General features: G+C 36.2%; 1 protein-coding gene across 1 annotated transcript in view; it reads right to left on the reverse strand.

Moving 5' to 3' along the window:
* The window catches only part of SLC15A1 (solute carrier family 15 member 1), a 422,183-nt gene that overhangs the window by 386,390 nt on the left and 17,214 nt on the right, over nucleotides 1-18,579 (reverse strand). The window lies entirely within an intron of this gene.

Below are 18,579 nucleotides of genomic sequence, written 5' to 3' on the forward strand. Positions count from 1 at the left end.
GGTTATACTCTGCCAAGTATATAACAGCCAGCCAGCTTACAAAGCTTTGTGGCACCTTCCATGTGCCCAAACTGACTAAAAGACAAGGTTGGGCACATGCCCTTCACTTCAAAGCTTTACTGCTGCCAAAGAGTGCACTCCTCTGAGGCTTTTGAGGATCAACTGTGGCCTGTGCTTTGCTGGGCAGATAAGTTCCCTCTAGGCTGAAAACCTTCTATTTTCTTAAATTTTGTTGATATCTTATTGCTGTCCTCTTCAGGAAAGTTATTTTAAAGCTAGGAGTGTTGTTATTTAATGGGCTGTATTGAGACTGCAATGTTTTTTAAATGGAGTACTCATTTCTTTCTCTCAGTTTGAAACTAATGTATTTTAACTGAAAATCTGTTTTCTGTGTAGAAATTGTATTATTTTTCCATTGTGAGGCTCCCATAGTATTTTAAAGTGCTTTTTACTGCTTTTTTCTGTCAAAAAAGTAAATTTTGTGGATTGGTAGTTTTACTGCATTTGCTGCTTATCTTCCCTTGGAAAGTGGCACTATTTTTGGCTTGACCATGGAGCAGTCTACATGTCCTATGGTCAGTCCTTCTTATAACCACAAAAAAGAAAAAGATGAGCAAACAGGCTTTGCCACTAGAGCAAGCTAGTAATTTGCCTCAGCCACAGGTAGGTGACTCTGCTGTGGTCATTTGGAGTACCTCAGCCCACTAATCTTTAAGCCCAGATCCCATTGATTTAGCACCTACAGCCACTATAGTCAGGAGGTTAGCAACATCCACTGTGGCTACTGGAGTCCCCTCAGTGGGCAAGAGAGAGCTACTATTCTATTCTATTCTATTCTATTCTATTCTATTCTATTACTATTAGGGGTCCTAATGGAGAGATGAAAAGTCAGCAAGCAAAGGAGAGTAGTGGTTCTGAAATTGAATTCATCCTCAAGTCTTGGTGAGTAGCTTCACGAGGTGGACCCTTTTTTTACAAAATCTCACCAAGGCAACACTGATATATAGTCTATATTTATATAGCATATATCATGGACAGAAGTAAGTTAAAAACAAAAAAAGATAGCTGGGTGCACAAAACCCGGGATAAAAAAGTGCCCAATACTGGTAGGTGCACTGGTGCCAGGACTGGAACAAAATCACAGTGTAGAATCCTCAAAATACGGAAACATTCCTACAGTGGGGCCAGGCCAGGCCCACCGGGAGGATGGCCCCCCTGTTGTAGAAGGAAGTAGCAGTCCACAAAAATCACAAAAATTGATTGGCCAAAGAAGAGCCCTAAAGACGATAGAGTGGGCTATTGAGGATGAGAAATAAATTATGTATTGTTACTATTATGTAAAAAGCCCAGAATTTCCAGACACAAGATATACAAAATGATTAAGACAGAAATTAGAGGAAAGAAAAATACTTCCTCAGCAAAAACTGTCAGAAGCTTCAAACAAAAATTTGTGTTCATTAATACAACAGATTTTTGAAAAACAGTATGTAGATCAAGAAACATTGATCTGTTTAGAAAAAGAAGCAAGTGAGGAAATTTGAAAATATAAACAACAAAACATATAGATATTTGAAAAATATAAAAAAGAAATATGGACATGGGAAAGAAAGAGAGATTTGATATTGTGCAATATTTATGTGAAGGAGAAATCCAAGTTAAGTAATATAGAGAAGGCAGCCCCAAACATATTCGAAGAGAAATATAGGCAAAGGCATCCAGATATGGAAAATTTCACAATAAAAAATTAATATCACAAAGATGGAATGTGGAAAAGAAGATTAGTAAAGCAGACATTAAAGAAATAAAGGTTAAAGTTATGGAGTGCCTGCAAAGTGAAGGATTTAATGTAGAAGGTCTAACATAGACATCACAGCATGATGGCATGAGTCCCCAGAGCAAGGAAAAGCAAGAAGATTAGGAAACATCTGAAGAAGAAATATGGACATGGGAAAGGAAAAGAGATTTAATATAGTGTAATATGTATGCAAAGGAAAAAGTAAAATTAACCAATACAAAAAGAGCAGCACCAAAGATATTTGAAGAGAAATTCAGGCAAAGGAGTCCGGATATGGAAAACTTTACAATACAAAAAAATAAGAAGACTCAGAGGAAAAGTAGAAAAATAGATTAGTAATGGAGAAGTCAAAGAAATAGAAATTGAGGTTATGGAGCATCTGCAAAGAGAAGGATTCAGTGTAGAAAATCCAATACAGAAAGCACCACAATAGGATAAAGCAATGGAAATCCAAATTAAGGGAGAACCAGTGGAACAGAAAGCAATTGGTTGGGTGCCATATCAAGATATGTTGGAGCCTTCCACAGGAAACCAGTATAAACGTTCACTTGAAGCCAGACAGCAAGGAAAGGAACAGGAAACCGTGGAAACTCAGATGCAGTCAATGTTGAGGAGTGATAAGCCAGTGAGTTCCCATATGACAGTGCAACGGATGCTACAGGATGAAATTGAAGAGAAGGTGCCACAGGAAGATGCTTTAGAACTTTCTATAGAATGCCCACAGGAAATGGAAAACAAGGGATGTGCCCTCAGTTTGGAAAAAAATGAGCTAAGAGAAGAGTTGCTTGATTTAATAGACTTGGATAGATACATCAAGATCGATGAGAGAAATAGACTGCAGAAGGTCAATAAGACCCAAAAAGTAAGAAGTCTGATAAAACAAATGAATGCAGTAATTAGGACTGTCCATAGAGATCCATGTGATATAAAAGAAGTAAACAGGTTATATTACTGTGCTGCAAAATTAATAACTGTTAAAGTTCTGCCACAGGAACACAGGGCAGTGAGGGAAAGGAAGGGGGGAAATTGAATACCATCATGGAAGTTATGGAATAGAGAAAACTATAAAGCAGTTAAGACAAGAAGCTTCACTGTTAGAAGATTATAGAAGATGGACTAGATCAACAAAAATACTAAGAAAGATGTGATTAAAGCAATGCACAGTATTAGAACAGACCAGGATCTATCATGCACTATCGCAAATAACAAACTAAAAATTTCAGCACAGGCAAAAAAAACTTAGAAGATACACAGATAAATATAAGGGAAACGTACAAAATAAGCAATTTATTGATGACCCAAAAAAGTTTTATAGATAACTGAGAAATAAGGTGAAAGGAATTGTAAGACCGCCAAAAAAAGAGGAAGTAGATACATTTTAGAGAAGTATTTATGAAGATCCTGTGGAACATAAGAAAGATGCTAAATGGATAGAAGACGTAAAAGAAAGAATAAGAAGTTCAAAGGTACAGGATATTAAATTGGATGAAGTAACAGCCAGAGAGACTGAAAGAAAGTTAAGAAAAGCCTCTAAATGGAAAATCCCAGGCCCAGATGCAGTACCTAACTTTTGGTTAAAAGTATTAACATCTTTGCATGAGGACTTAGCCAGGAGTAAAAACTATTTATATGTGCACCCTGAACAGACACCACACTGGCTAACAACAGGCAAGACAATGCTCTTACTTAAGAGTGAACCTGCAAGCTACCCTAAAAATTATGGACCAATAGTTTCCTTCCAACGACGTATAAACTATACATGGGAATTGACGCCAACAGAGTTTATATCAATACTCAATTATAGCAGTAGAACATAAGGGCAATGAAAGAAAGTCATATGGAACAAAGGATCATTTGTTGTTAAATAAAGTTATAGTGGAGAACTGTAAAACGGGAAAGAATGTAATGGATTTACTACAAAAAATAATTTGATAGTATCCCACATTCATGGATAAAAGAGTGCTTAAAAATGTATAAGATACACCCTACACTGATTGACTACATTACAGTAACCATGAAACAAAGGCAGACTATTTTGCAATTAAGCTATGATAAAGGACAGATTATTATCCCAGGGATAAAAATTAAAAGGGGGATATTCCAGGGTGACTCTGTCACCATTGCTATTCTGCCTTGCCATTAACCCATTAAGCTGTTTACTTAACAGTTTAGGCCATGGCTATAATCTGACTCATAGAAAACACCAAAGTCTAATTACTTCTCATCTTCTCTTTGTTGACAATTTAAAACTGTATACCTCATCAGATGAGGAACTGAAAGCACAGCTACAGGTTAGCAAAACTTTTTCAGATGATATTAGAATGTCATTTGGCCTTGATAAATGTGCAAAAGCAACCTTTAAAGCAGGAAAACTGCAGCACCAGGAAAACATCAATCTGGGACAAGAATGTGATATTAAAGAACTTGAGCAAGAGGGAGTGTATATATACTTGGGAATTGATGAAGGATCAGCAATAAAACATGAACAAATGCGAATAAAACTCAGTAAGAAATACTTTAGAAGACTTAAATTAATCCTGAGAACAGCATTGATATCTAGGAACAATATCCAAGCTACAAATCAGTTTGCTCTTCCTGTCCTAACTTACAGTTTTGGAATGACTGACTGGCCCCAAAAAGTGTTAGATAGATTAGATATTAAAACAAGAAGGATGCTACATGCTCACCAAATGATTTATAAAAATCAGTGTACACCAAGATTATATTCCTCGTTCCAAAGGAGGGATGGAACTACCTGAAACTGATTACATGTAGATCTGTAATCGTGGGATTCCACACCTATCTACTGACCTCACCAGATCCAAATGTAGTGAAAGTTTTGAAACATGAGGAGAATAAATCTAAGATGACTTCTCTGCTTAATTTAGCAGAAGCATATCAATGTCAAGCAGGAATGGAAATCAAACCAGAAGTAGATAAAAACCAGGCAGCAACTGAATGTGCCAAAAAACAAAAGAAAGAATATAAGGTGAAGGACCAGATGAGAAGGCAAGAAATGTGGAAAAAACATAAATATAGTTGCAAGTATAGAAAACTTCTGGAAGAACCTCATGTTGATCAGGAATGAATGCAGGGATGGTTAAGGAGAGGCGAATTCAAACCAAGAAATGAAAGGTTAATATTGACAGCCCAAGATAGTGGACTATGCATATGCTGGTTTACAAAGTCCATTGAACATGTGGGAGAAACAGACAAATGTAGGTTTGTAAAACCAAATTGGAAACTGTCACTCACCTTGTTTCTGGTTGCAACATACTAATGGCAGAAGGACTGTATACTGAAAGGTGAGATTGTTGCACTGGGGATTCTGCAAACATTATGGTATTGAAGCGGCTGAAAAGCACTGGAAACATGAGCCACAGAGCATCACTGAAAATGATGAAGTTTATATCACATGGGATCACCCATTACCAACAGTCCAAAAGATAGATGCTAGAAAACTGGATATGGTGGTCCAAGAGAAGAAGATAAAAGTAACATTGATCATTAAAATTGCCACACCCAGTGACTACAGTGTCCTGCGTACATTGAGACACAAAGTCATAAAATATCAGGATGTGCAGGCAGAAACAAGTGCAATGTGGAAGAAAGATACCCAGACAGTTCCAATAGTAGTAGGAGCAATGGTTCTTATAAAAAAGAATTTACAATCGTATTTGGATATGTTACCAATACATGTAACTCCATATGAACTGCAGAAGGAGTCATTACTGGGAACACTGCGGGTGCTGTGAAGAGCACTACTGGCTGACATCAAAGATTAAAACAATACTAATATCATGAACTTTAATCATACTTTGACTTAGGAATGAAAACTGATTGGCAGACAAGCTGAGCAGAACCAGGGCAGACTGTCACAAATGGGGTCTTCCAAGATTTGATCCATTTGTGAAGAATTCTTCAAGTAGACCTCTTTGCCTTCTCTCTGAACAATCAACAGGAAAAAATTTGTTCAAGGACTCCATGCAAGAAAGTCTGGAAGGCAGATGCAGTTTCCTTTCTTTTGACAGGATTGTTCCTGTATGCCTTTCCACCCTTTTCAATAACAACCTGGGTAATTCTGAAGACCCAGAAGGAATCCCCCATGATTATTGTGGTGACTTCCTTCTGCCCAGGCAACCATGATTCTCCCTTTTTTTTTTAAATGGTCAGGGGCAATTACCACAAGTTTCCTCAGAGACTGGATCTGCTTACACAAGACCAGGGCTGTTTGATAGACTCCAATGTCAATCATCTTATTGACTGTGGATGATAGGGGCCTAATTCCTTTTAGGCATCTGATTTCTGAGGATGTGTAGCTGGTACTAATGGAGACAAGAAAGCTCAATACTCGAGCATCATACATTAGCAAATGGAAAAGGTTTTCTAGTTGGTGCCAAGAACATAACTAGCACCCATTCAGTGCTAGTTGTTCTCTGGTTTTACAATATTTGTGTGTTACTATCCTATGGCATTTTTTTATTCCACTATCAAGAATCATTAATTGGCCATTTCAGCATGTCAACCCATGGATCCTCCTCTTCCAATGCAGTCTCATGTCAAAATGTTCTTGATAGGGTTTTTGAGTAAGAGGCCTTCTAAAAAACTGGTGGCCTCTCCTTGAGATCTTAATTTTGTGTTAGAGAAGCTAACATTTGAACCAGCTAATCTGGCTAGCTTGAGGTTCTTAACAGAGAAGACAGTTTTACTGATTGCACTGACCTCAGCAAGAAGGGTATCTTTTATGGTGAGTCAATCCTATCTCATTTTCCACTGGAATGGGGTTTCCTTTGAGAAATAATCCAGTTTATTGACTAAAGTGGTATTCAGTGTTACTTTTAGAGAAACTATCCTTCTCCCCATTTTTTTTTCCTGAACCTAAAAATTAGGGAGAAAGGATACTCCATACATCCACAGACAATTCAGGTGTCTTGACAGAACTAAATCTTTCAGATCTTCTCATCAATTGTTCATTTCTTCTGAAGGTAAGAAGAAGGGACAACCTGTGTCAAAACAGACAATTTATAAATGGTTTTCCAAGGCTATTACCTTTTGTTATACTCATTATAACAAATCTGTTCCAGGCAGGATCAAAGCCCATTCTACCAAGACACTGGCTTCATCTTCATCTATCACTTTTTGGAAATGGTTAGATTCTAGAAGTATTCTAGAAGCTGCTACTTGGTCCTATCTACATACTTTTACAAAGCACTCTAAGCTTGATTCCTTCTCTATGACTAGATCAAACTTTGCTAGGACCATTCTCCAGGGCCACCTGGAAATTCTCCTTCCACATCTCAAATATAGTTAGCTATGGTAATCTACCCATAAAGCTAAGGCTACCACAGTAGTAATCAATATGAAGAACATAGGACGAGTTGTGTAAGTTGCAGTCACCATAACAGTAGATGTTCGAATGATCACTGCTGCAGTAGCCACTCCCTACCTCCATCCTCCTTGCTTTTGGTGTGTTTTTTTTATGCCAGGACATGGTTTGTTGTTCTTAACATTGTCCTTTCAATGCTCAGTCTCTCTCTCTCTCTCTCTCTCTCCATATATATATATATATATATATATATATATATATATATATATATATATATATATCTTGCCAGGAATGCTCTGAAGTGCTTTACACACAAACTTTTCTTGCCAGTTTGTGAGTGTGGAAGGTGCCCTGAAGCTTTGTACGCTGTCTGGCTGTTATATCCATGTCAGCATATAACCCATATAGCTAAGGCTATACTAACCACTTCTCTTTCCCATTCTTTGTGTTATCAGAGAACAAATTAATCTTATTGTATAGCTTTATTGTGATAGTTGAGTGCGATACATTAAGAAGACTAGTCACAGTACCAATACGTGTGGCATCTTGCTAGGCATTATTTTCTTGCTCAATGACCTTTTAGACTCTGTTCTATGTTTTTGGCATGTAATGAGGTTGCTTGATGTGAATGGCAAGCAGGCTGCTTACAACAGCAGAACTAATTAATAAAGGAGGGCAAAGGGTTTTATTTCTTCTACCTAATGATGCTTTAAATGATGTAGCAGCTGTAAAACCTGTTGTTAAGAGGAAGATCAATTTCTCCGGTGGCAACAGATGTTGTATTACCATTTTTTAGCTAGTGCAGCCATTTACAGGTATTGTATAAAAGCACTTAGGTATCTAAGAAGAGTAATTAAGTATTCTGGGTGTATTGCTGTAGTAATATTGCTGTTTGGTCCAAAGGCTTTATTGTAACATCTATAAAACATCAGAAGTAAAGAAATTTGCTTATATTCTTGCTGTAAAGTATTTAAACTATCTGTAACGTGACCCTGTACGGCAAGCGTTTCTTCTTTATTTGCTGTCTTTTTGTGTTAAAGTGACAGTAACCGTTTATTTTTGCTTGGCAGAGTCTTCAGTGAAGTATCCTATTTTGAACCTCATTACATTCAACAGATTTAATTAACTTTTCCTAACAGATCCTTTTTTATCAGCTCTGCTGTTCATATTCTCAGATCCAAATAGTTATATAAAACTGGAAAGAAAGAGAGCTAATATTCTTCCTCTTCATGCCTTTCTCTCTCTGCCTGTTCCTATATGTGGCTATCAAACCTTTGTGAAACACTCCACTGATTTAGAATCATGGTTTGAAACTGGAAATAAAGATTTTGCCATGGTTAGGATTAAACCCTCCTGCACCACCTTAATAATGATTGCTAACCCTAACCCTAACACTGCCCCAACACCAACCCTACACCTTACCATAAAAAAAAAAATCCCCATAACATTACCAATATACAAGACAAATTCGGACATACAAACATCCAGCAACACATACTATCAACAATACATCTATCCCCTTACCTAACCCCTACCCTAACCCTAACCCCCACAGAAACACACACACTAAAGCTATACCCTTACAAATTTCTTACCCTAATCTTAAACCACACACACACACACACACACACACACACACACACACACACACGCACGCACGCACGCACACACACACATACACACACACACACACACACAAACACACACTCACGAGTGCACATGCATATACACAGTATACATATGCTAGCTATAGTTTTGACAGAATCATATTTCTCTGAATCAGAATTCACTAGAAAAAATGACTGAAATCACTTTTGACTAATCATGACTTAGTCAAAATTGCATAGTAAAGAAGCAGTAATTATCTAAGGGGATTTTTTTCTGTTTTTTCAACTGCTGTGCAGCCTTGGAGTTAGTATATTTAAGTAAGGGGTGTGGGTATGAAGTAATACTTGCACCTTCCCACCAGGAAAAAAAAGATTTGAGGTATTTAAGGTATATTTGGTGCAATAAAATCATTCAATAAAATTCTATGAGATTAGTTTTCAGTCAAATGTGTTTTCATTCAAATTTAAGTCATTTGTGATTCAATGAAGTGAGATTCAATAAAAGAGCCTTGATCATATAAATATATGCATATTGTATTGAGTTCTATGTGCTGTGATACAGAGGCCTGCTCATCAGTGTATTATGCAAAACTTGCAATATTGCAGAGCATGCTCAGAACAGTGCATTAATAATGTAGAACCTGAAATAATAATTTCTGGTACAGCAGAGCTTAGATGACTACTATATATATGTATCTGTATTTTAAATTGGTAATTGGATAAGAGCAATATAATCTTCATACAAGAAAGCTGAACAAACTTAAACACAGGCCCAGCTTTATGTTAAGTGGGACAAGGGAATAGGGTGAGGATGGGGACACCCTCTAAATTTGTGTCAGAATCCCATTATTCATCTCTGAGAGTCTAGATATTCTATTATGCAGTTTATGCCTTCTTTTTAAGAGATATTTAATTTTTATCTGTTTTTTTTTATGCAAGCCAGAAGAGTTATGTATGTGTCTCCAGTATTATGTGTCTTCATATCTAAAATCAGTGGCATTTTCTCACACATGCACACATAGTGTCAATACCCCTGACATGCCTGTTTTGTCACATGATGCATACGCATGTGTGCAAATGCGCGCGCGCGCACACACACAAACACACACACACACACACACACACACACACACACACACACACACACACACACACATTTCTTTCAGACTGCATTCCCAACTTCAAGCATATTGTAGGAATGCTATTTCAAACACAGCATGTTTAGGAGTTGTTGGAGGAAACCAGAGCACCTGAATGAAACCCACAATGAGACCAGGGAGGGTATGCAGATTCTACACAAAAGAAACTACAGCCAAGAGCTTAACTGGAAACCAAAGTGCTATGAGATGACAATGCTTTTCGCTGCACAACTGTGCCAAAGGTCATTTGATTTTGTGCCGCTCTTACCCAAATCACCAAACGATACTTTATGTGTACAGTACTGATTTGTCATGGAAAATGAAAGAAATTGTGGCCAACTTGTTGATCATAGATATAAGGGTCTATATTAAAACACCGAAGAGGTGTTTCAGCGAACACCTCTTGGTCAACATGTAATGAATGAACTCACTAAAGCATGAACAGTCAAAACAGCAGTTTCTTTCCCTGGGAAAGAAACTGCTTGGCCATTCCCGTGTGTTTGTGGTAAGCGCTTTCGCATAAGAGCTTCCTCAGACCATTACTATAACCACATACAATAAAATGTTATATATATAAATTTAAATCCAAACCCTTCAATCATGAAACAGCAACAATTAACTCAAGGAAGATCCTTAAAAACACACTACTCTGAATAACATGCAGAACATACAATATAAAAAATATATATATATGTAAAGCATATATATAAGAATATAATAAATACATACATATATATAATATGGTAATAAAGAATAAAGAGATAAAAATATATGCATGTATAAAAACATATGTGCATATATAAAAATAAGGTCAACAACTCTATATTATTTACGGATCCTACGTTTGTTCAACAAGGGCTTCAATGAAGCCTGTTCGTTGAGCCCACTGCCCCTGTCAGCTCTCAAAATAATCATCCAATTTGTCTCCCTATACTCCGTATGATTATGGATATCCCCTTCTCTAATTGTAGGTGTTATGATGTCAATAACCCTAAAAACAAAGCTATGCATCTCACCACACTCTGCAACATGTTTGGATAAAGCATTGTGCTCAGAGCGTATGCGAATACTGTATACATGTTCCCTCATCCTCTCTCGTAATGACCTATTGGTCTTTCCCACATAAAAAGACTTGCATAGTACACATTCTGCTAGATAAACAACATTCATGGTCCTGCAATTAGCATCAACATGAAAGGTGAAATCTCTACCTAAATCGGGATGACCATAGGACTCAGAAGTATTAATCAGGCCACAAAAATTACAACTGTCACATGGCCGAGTAACTCCTGTCCTCACAAAATTAGTCTTCAAGTCCCTACTATGACATAATATTCTCTTCAGGTTCATCCTATTCCTATAAAGGAACAAAGGTTTGTCACCAACTATATCACCAATCACTGAGTCTACCTGCAAAATGGACCAGTGCTGTCTAAAAAGCTCAGTTAATGATCTATGATCCCATGTCAAAAACAAAGGGATCTTCACCAGTCCAATTACGTTTTTAGGTGTATCCACCAAGCCCTCAGTGACAGGACCATAATATGGGGCTGCTATGCCCTCCCTGAGAAACTAAGTCAGCCCAACTCTTAGAAATCTCCACTTTATCGTAACCTCTCACTAACAATCTCTGCTCCAGGGATCTAATCTCAGACTGAAAACCTTCAAAGGTCGGATTCAGTCTGGATGCTCTAATCCCCTGTCCACACATTAAATTGCGAAAAATGTAATTAGGGTGCATGCTGGTTCTGCTTAGGAAGGTATTCCTAAAGCAAGTTTTACGAAAAATACCAGTGTTGATGATGGTACCCTGTAACTTCTCAATAAATAATTCCAGGAACTCAGTACGGGTCCTGGAAAATTCCATACTGAATTTCAGACACTTACTCAGACCATTCATACAATCAAAGAGATGATTCAACTCAGCTATCGTTCCTTTCCAAAGAAGGAACAAATCATCGACAAAACATCAATAAAATACCACATTGGTGCAAAATTCCTTCAACTTGAACAGAACAACATTCTCCCAATGTGCAATAAACATATTGGCGTAGCTATTCGCACAAGAGGTGCCCATAGCTATGCCATGTTTCTGAATATAAATCTCTCCATGAAAGGTAAAAATATTGTTCTCTAAAATGATTTCCAGGAAATAGCAAATTAATTCAATCTGATTGATATGATACTCACTATTAACCTTAAGGTATTCATGTACATAACTCATACCCAGGTCATTTGGAATCATCGTAAAAAGTGATTGAATGTCCATAGTGACTAAAACTAAGTTCTCAATCTTGTCTAAGCCTTGTATACACTCATAAAAATCTAAAAGAAATTGCTTTGAATCCCTAAGCACAACCTTATTCATGTTAATAACCGGTCTAAGGTGTTTCTCTACGTATATCGATAGGGGTTCTGTGATCCACCTACCACCTGACACAATGGGTCTCAATGGTGGATTATATGCATGCTTATGGATCTTAGGGCATCCTTGTATAATGGGCAACAGGGGATCAGATATCCTCGAATAATTGAAAGTATCCTCTGATATTAACTTCCCATTAAAAATATCCTGGATGGAATTCTTAATATTTACAATGATCTTATGTACATCCTCCACTTTAATTTTACTATAAAAACTGATATCACTCAACATCTCTTCCATGGCTTCAGAATAATGTGTACTGTCCATCACAACAACAAGCCCCCCCTTGTCAGCAGGTCACACAACAATCTGCACATTGTCCTTTAAACTTCTCAGAGTGTTCCTTTCATTAAAAGTTAGGTTGTACCTCATCCTACTTCTGGGAACACCTACACAGTCATCATAATACTTATAAATATTGTCCTCAGTCAGTTTCATATATGCCTCAACTAAAGGGTGGTTCATAGGAGTATAGGTACTAAGTTTCTTAAACCAAGGACGACTATCATCAGAACCTTGAACACTTGCAACTTTATCTCAGCTGATGAAGTGGCCACTTTTTATGGATAACCTCTGCAACAAAGTTTTGTGTTACAAGAAAGAAGTTATGTAGATACAGCAAGGCGAGGAAGAATGGCAGAAGGAACTGAGAAGAGACAAATAGTTGCAGTTTCTCAACAGTGATAGAGAAGATGACTGGTGGTAAGAATAAAAAGTAAAAGTTTGAAGAGGTATGACATCATGGATAGTATTATTTTGCCGCTAGGATTTAACATTAAAGACATAACAGCTTTAATTCATTTGGGAGATGAACAATTTGGGAAGTGACACTTGAAAGCTTTAACTTGCTGGAAAATGTGTGACTGAGACTAAAAAAAGAAATGGAGTAGCACCATGCAAATACCATTTATTTCATAGCTTGTGACTACAACTAAAAAAGAAAATAAATGTGCAGTTTAGGACATCAGCTATGGATAAGCATGAGTTAAAACTGTTTCTTCTTTCACTATGTTGTAAAGTGCATGAAGTTAAAAAAATATGTGATGAAAGAAATGCATGGACTAGGTGTTGGAAAGTATGGTTAAAATGGGTGTTAAGTATGGGAAATTTCAACATATTTCAAATACAATAACTGGGAATGGTAAAAGGGGATTTGTTAGTTACTGTAGTAAACCCACAAGATATTATTTCTTTGAGACTGAAAATCATTAGGTTCAAGACTGTAACATACAAAGGTGTGGTCAATGCAGGGAGAGGGAACATATAGCAAAAAACTGTAAACCTTTTTGTAGAACATGTAAAGAATTTGGACTCTTCTGGTTATACTATCCAATATTAGAAAAGGAAATAGTAGATGAAGAGGAAAGCACAGAAGAAAGGCAAGCAGTAGAAAACATTACAGAAAATACTGAAAGAGAAAGTGATATAGGAGAAGGAAAAACTGAAGAAATGTTAAACAATAAAGAAGTGCTTAGAGAAGAAATTCTAGTTCAAAGTGAGTTTATTAATATGAAGGAAGAGAACAAATTTGCAATTTTTGAAAGTGAAGAGAGAGAAATTGGAACAGGAGAATAACAAGAAAAGGGAAATGAAAAATCAATTGCTGTGAGACTTGGGAGGAGGAAAATAAAAGTAAGATCTGGAAGTAAAACACACAAAAAAGGAAAATGACGATCTTCGAGCTTTAGCATGAAATGTGAATAGCACTATAAATGATATAAGAGGTTTGGTGGTGTTGGAATAGTGCAACAAAATAAAAATGAATGTTTTTGCTTGCTAGATACCAGATGTAACAAAGAAGAAAAGAAGAAAAAACGAAAAACAATACAGGCAGTATGGGAGGGAGGACATATTGATTGGTTGGTAGGAACTGAGATATATTCTGGAATAGGAATTCTTATAAACAATGAAGAAATAAGAATTCTAGATGTAGCAACAGTAGCACTAGGAAGGGTAGTGATATCTGATAAGAGAATGAGACAAAAATGTATAAGATTAATAGTGTTTTTTGACTATTAATATGATGGAGAATAAACAGTTATTTGAAGAAATCAAAAAAATTGTGCTAGTAAATAAGCCAGTTGTGAAGGTAGAAGATTTAAACTGTAACCCAAGAAAATAAATGGGAAAACATAGCACAGGATATTAAGATGTTAAGGGATTTAACAAAATGTGGAGAATTAAAAGAAAGAAAGAATACAGACTGGGAATATAAAAGTGGACTTTTTAAGCCTGAAACTGATTATGTAATTTATTCTAAAAACATGAAAGACATAACAGGAGATACAGATAGCAGAGTTTTTAGATCATAGAGCAGTATTGGTTAGAATAGGGGAAGACAGTAAAATAATAAGAGAGAGAAATGGATAAAGAGATTAACTGCAAAGTTTAAAAGGAGAAAAATGATAAGACAGAAAGAAATATTATGGAAAGATCATATGAAAGTGAGGTCATTTGATAAAAATTGGAAACAGTGGTAAGTAATACATAAGCAGAAATATAAAATTATATTTAGAAGTGGGAGGAAGAATTAAAATGGAATTATGATAAAGAAATGGAAACAGGAAGTGACAAAATAAGTGAAATAGAAAAGTGGATATATGAAAAGAACAGAGAAAAAGCACAACTCGTGTTATCTAGGCATTTTTTTCTGAAATGAAAAAAGAGGAGGCTTCCCCTTCTTTAGGAAAGGAAGTAAAAATGAGAGAAAGATGGCTGGATGCTATCTTAGATGGCAAAGCAAATGTAAAATACAAACAATAAGATATTAGGTTGGTAATAGAAAGTTTTGTAGAGAAAATGTATGAAGTGGAAATGTATGGGTAAGAACAATGGAATGTGAAACAATATCTGAAAAAATTTGGATTTTTTTAAGAAAATTATATAACAATAAAAGAAATATAGAAGGTGATAAAAGAAGGTAAGAATGAATCAGCACCAGGATTAGATGGTATAAGTTATGAGTATTATAATGAAATTGAATAAAGACAAAACAGAAGTTTTTTTAAGATATTAAATAAATAGATGATGGCATGTATAATGGAAGAAGACGTGGTGGAGTGATAACATTTGTGTGGGAAAAAGATGAAAGAAAAGATATAAAACAACTGGAGGCCCATAACTCTACGGAATACTAACTATAAAATATTTATAAACATACTCCAAAGAATAATGGAGAAAGTATTGAATGAGGTAATAAGAGAAGGGATGTATGGTATAAAAGAAGAAAGGTAGAAGAAATGTCAATTATAGTGAAAGAAATAGTAGAGATGATACTGAAAGAAAATAAAGAAGTATTACTGATAGGATGTGATGTAGCTAAAGCATTTGATAATGTGGGCCATGAAGCAATGTGGCAGATTTTAGCGGCATCTGACATAGGAGAAAAAATATTAATGTAATAAAGAAATGCTTTGAAAATCCATGGGTGCAAGTTATATGATAAATGGATGGATGGGAAAAATAAATATTACAAGTGGATTAAAACAGGGTAGCCTGAAGAGTATGTGTTTATTTGTATTAGTAATGAATGCAGTAATAGACACACATGTGTGAAATGAGGGAGGGAAAATTTGAGATATAAGGAAATGTCATATTAACAATATGTAAAATAAAAAAATGAAGAAAGCTGTCAGATTTGGCACAATATTTATTTAGCGCTTTCGTCCACAAGTTCCAAGGACTTCATCAGAATGAGCAGTAAAACACACACCACCACTTTTATAGTCACATTAATTCATAGCACAACCCCTTAATTAATGCTCCCATGGCAACAATATAAACTCAATTAAACAAATTCAAAGCATAAATAAATAAAAACAGTAAACAATAAGAAATATATCAATATTGTAGTGTAACACAATACTCTACAAACTATTTGAAAGACTTTAAAATCACAATATTTAAAATTTTAATTTTACATAAAATATGCAGCCTTTAGTTTCAACACACTACTTAAAGACATTGCATCATTTAGTCCAGGGGTAGTCATGGCATTAGTTTTTAATTGCCATTTTAATTGTAAATATTCTAAAAAATCATCACTTGGCCCTCCCCTCTGCCCCAGATCTACTTGGTCTATAACCCCAAATCTAAATTCATGTGAATGGTTCAATTCAATATGCTTATATAGTGCATTCTTGTCATTCTTGTTCTTAATGTCATAGGTGTGCTGATAAATCCTCTTCCTCAAGCTTAACCTAGTTTTCCCGATTTAGAATGCACTACACAATTTACAGAGGGCCACGTATACCACTCCTTTACTGCAACTTAATCTTACCAAATCCTTCTACATAAAACTCTTTCCCTTCTGCAATGTAAGAACAATGGCCACATTTAAGAGAAAAAGAAGTGAGATCATTTATAATAAAAAATAATTGTATCATATGATTTTAGAAAACTTTTTTTGTGTACAAATGGAAGGAATTAAAACAAGATGAAAAAAGGCAATTAAAATCAGAAAAAGATATGACATTTTTATGAAACAGAAGTTTTTTTTTTTTGTGGAGAATTTTATTAGACAAGTTACTGGTGAAAGGGAATATGAAATATAAGGTGATGGAGGCAAGAAAATGTGTTGACTATAGTAAAGAAGAAAGAATAAGAAGATGGTTGTAGAAGAAAAATTGGGGAATAGAAGGTAAATATAAAGAAATAGAATTGATTAGTTAAGTTGTTTTGTGTTGGTAACTTCTAAATAATTTTAAGAATGAATCAAAAAAATCAGGTCTAAATAATTAATATAAATGTTTGCATGATATAAAACGAATGTAAATGTTAATAAAGCACTCCTTCTCTTTTCATAGGTTCATAGGTAGGTACTAGGCTATTGGCCCTAGGGTCTATATAAGCCTAGCCAAACAGTACCCTGGCTTTCGCCACCCAAGAAAATTATTTTCCTGTGCCCCTGTCGAGCAAAGCCACAGAAGTGATCCCCGGGGTGAATTTCCTATCTCCCAGCCAATCATCAAGATTTTTCTTGAAGATTGCTAATGAGGAGCTTTGTTTGATATAGATAGGTAGTTTGTTCCAGAGTATGGGAAGTCTCTGGGACAGGAATATATCCCTCCAGCATGTTCTGCTTATTGTGGTAACAAGGTTTAGCTCCCTAGAGCGTGTAGTTTGGAGGGATTGGGATTTCTTTAAGTGGAGCATGTCCAGCAGCTCTGGGTTTGACATAGCTTTGTATGTTAGGCAGAGACCGCCTCTGAGCAGGCGATATGCGATGGAGTAAAGCTGGAGTTTTTTGAGACGGTCTGCATAGGTCATCTGTTTGAGGCCAGTAATCCTCTTTGTGAGGTATTGCTGCGGCCTTTCCAGTTGTTGTGGATGTCTTGTGAGGTACATACCAAAAGGGGCACTGTACTCTATAATGGGTCTAATGAGTGATGAGTAGAGGGGAACAATTACCTCTTTTTTCCTGGATGAGAAACCTTTTGTGATGAGGTGTGCCACATAGAAGGATTTCCTGACTGCTGTGGCGATGTGATTATCAAAGGAGAGACTACTGTCCACCTGTGTCCCAAGGTCTCTTATCACACTTTCAGTGTTAAGTAGACTACTGCCTATGTGGTAGTTCATGGGTACAGAGTTTTTACCAAAAGAGATGACAATGCACTTTTTGGCATTGAGCTTGAGGCCATGGCTTTGACACCAGGCATCTGTCTCAGTGAGGCCCTTTTGTAGGATGCTCACATCATTAGGTGTTTTGATTATGGCTCCTAGTTTGCAGTCATCTGCGAACATTGTTAGCCAAAGACCTTCTGTGTTAGCCTGTACCTCAGAGAAGTAGATACCAAACAGGAGAGGACCCAGGACTGAACCCTTGGTGCTCCACTTGCCACTGGTATGAAGTTGGATTGGTGCGATGGGATCCTTTACATCCATTTGAGCTACCACCAAATCACCAAATCAATCAGATGGGACCTTGGTTAAACATCTCAACCAATAGAAAGCATACTCAAGAGTGAAGCACTCATCTAATGCTTTACTACATTGACAGAAATCCAATCACCTGGAGTAGGAATAGAACCCTCAGCCTTTTAGTCTTCCAGTACAAAAGATGAGTCTGCTACTTATTGCATCACTTAATCAGGTATTCAGTCTAAGTGCTACTTGTGCAATGTTTAGGTATGTAATAGGTATTAGGTATATCCTGGTCTACACAAATGCTGCATATTTTATGCCCTTTTCTCATTATATTTAATGATGTTGAAGTTGCCATTTAATATTATGCCAAGGAATTATATATGTATGTAATAAGTTCCGTTAGTGTTGAGACTGAGATA

Source organism: Protopterus annectens, chromosome 5.part0, assembly GCF_019279795.1.
Source record: "Protopterus annectens isolate FY-2018-M chromosome 5.part0, PAN1.0, whole genome shotgun sequence".
NCBI classification, from domain to species: Eukaryota; Metazoa; Chordata; order Ceratodontiformes; family Protopteridae; genus Protopterus; species Protopterus annectens.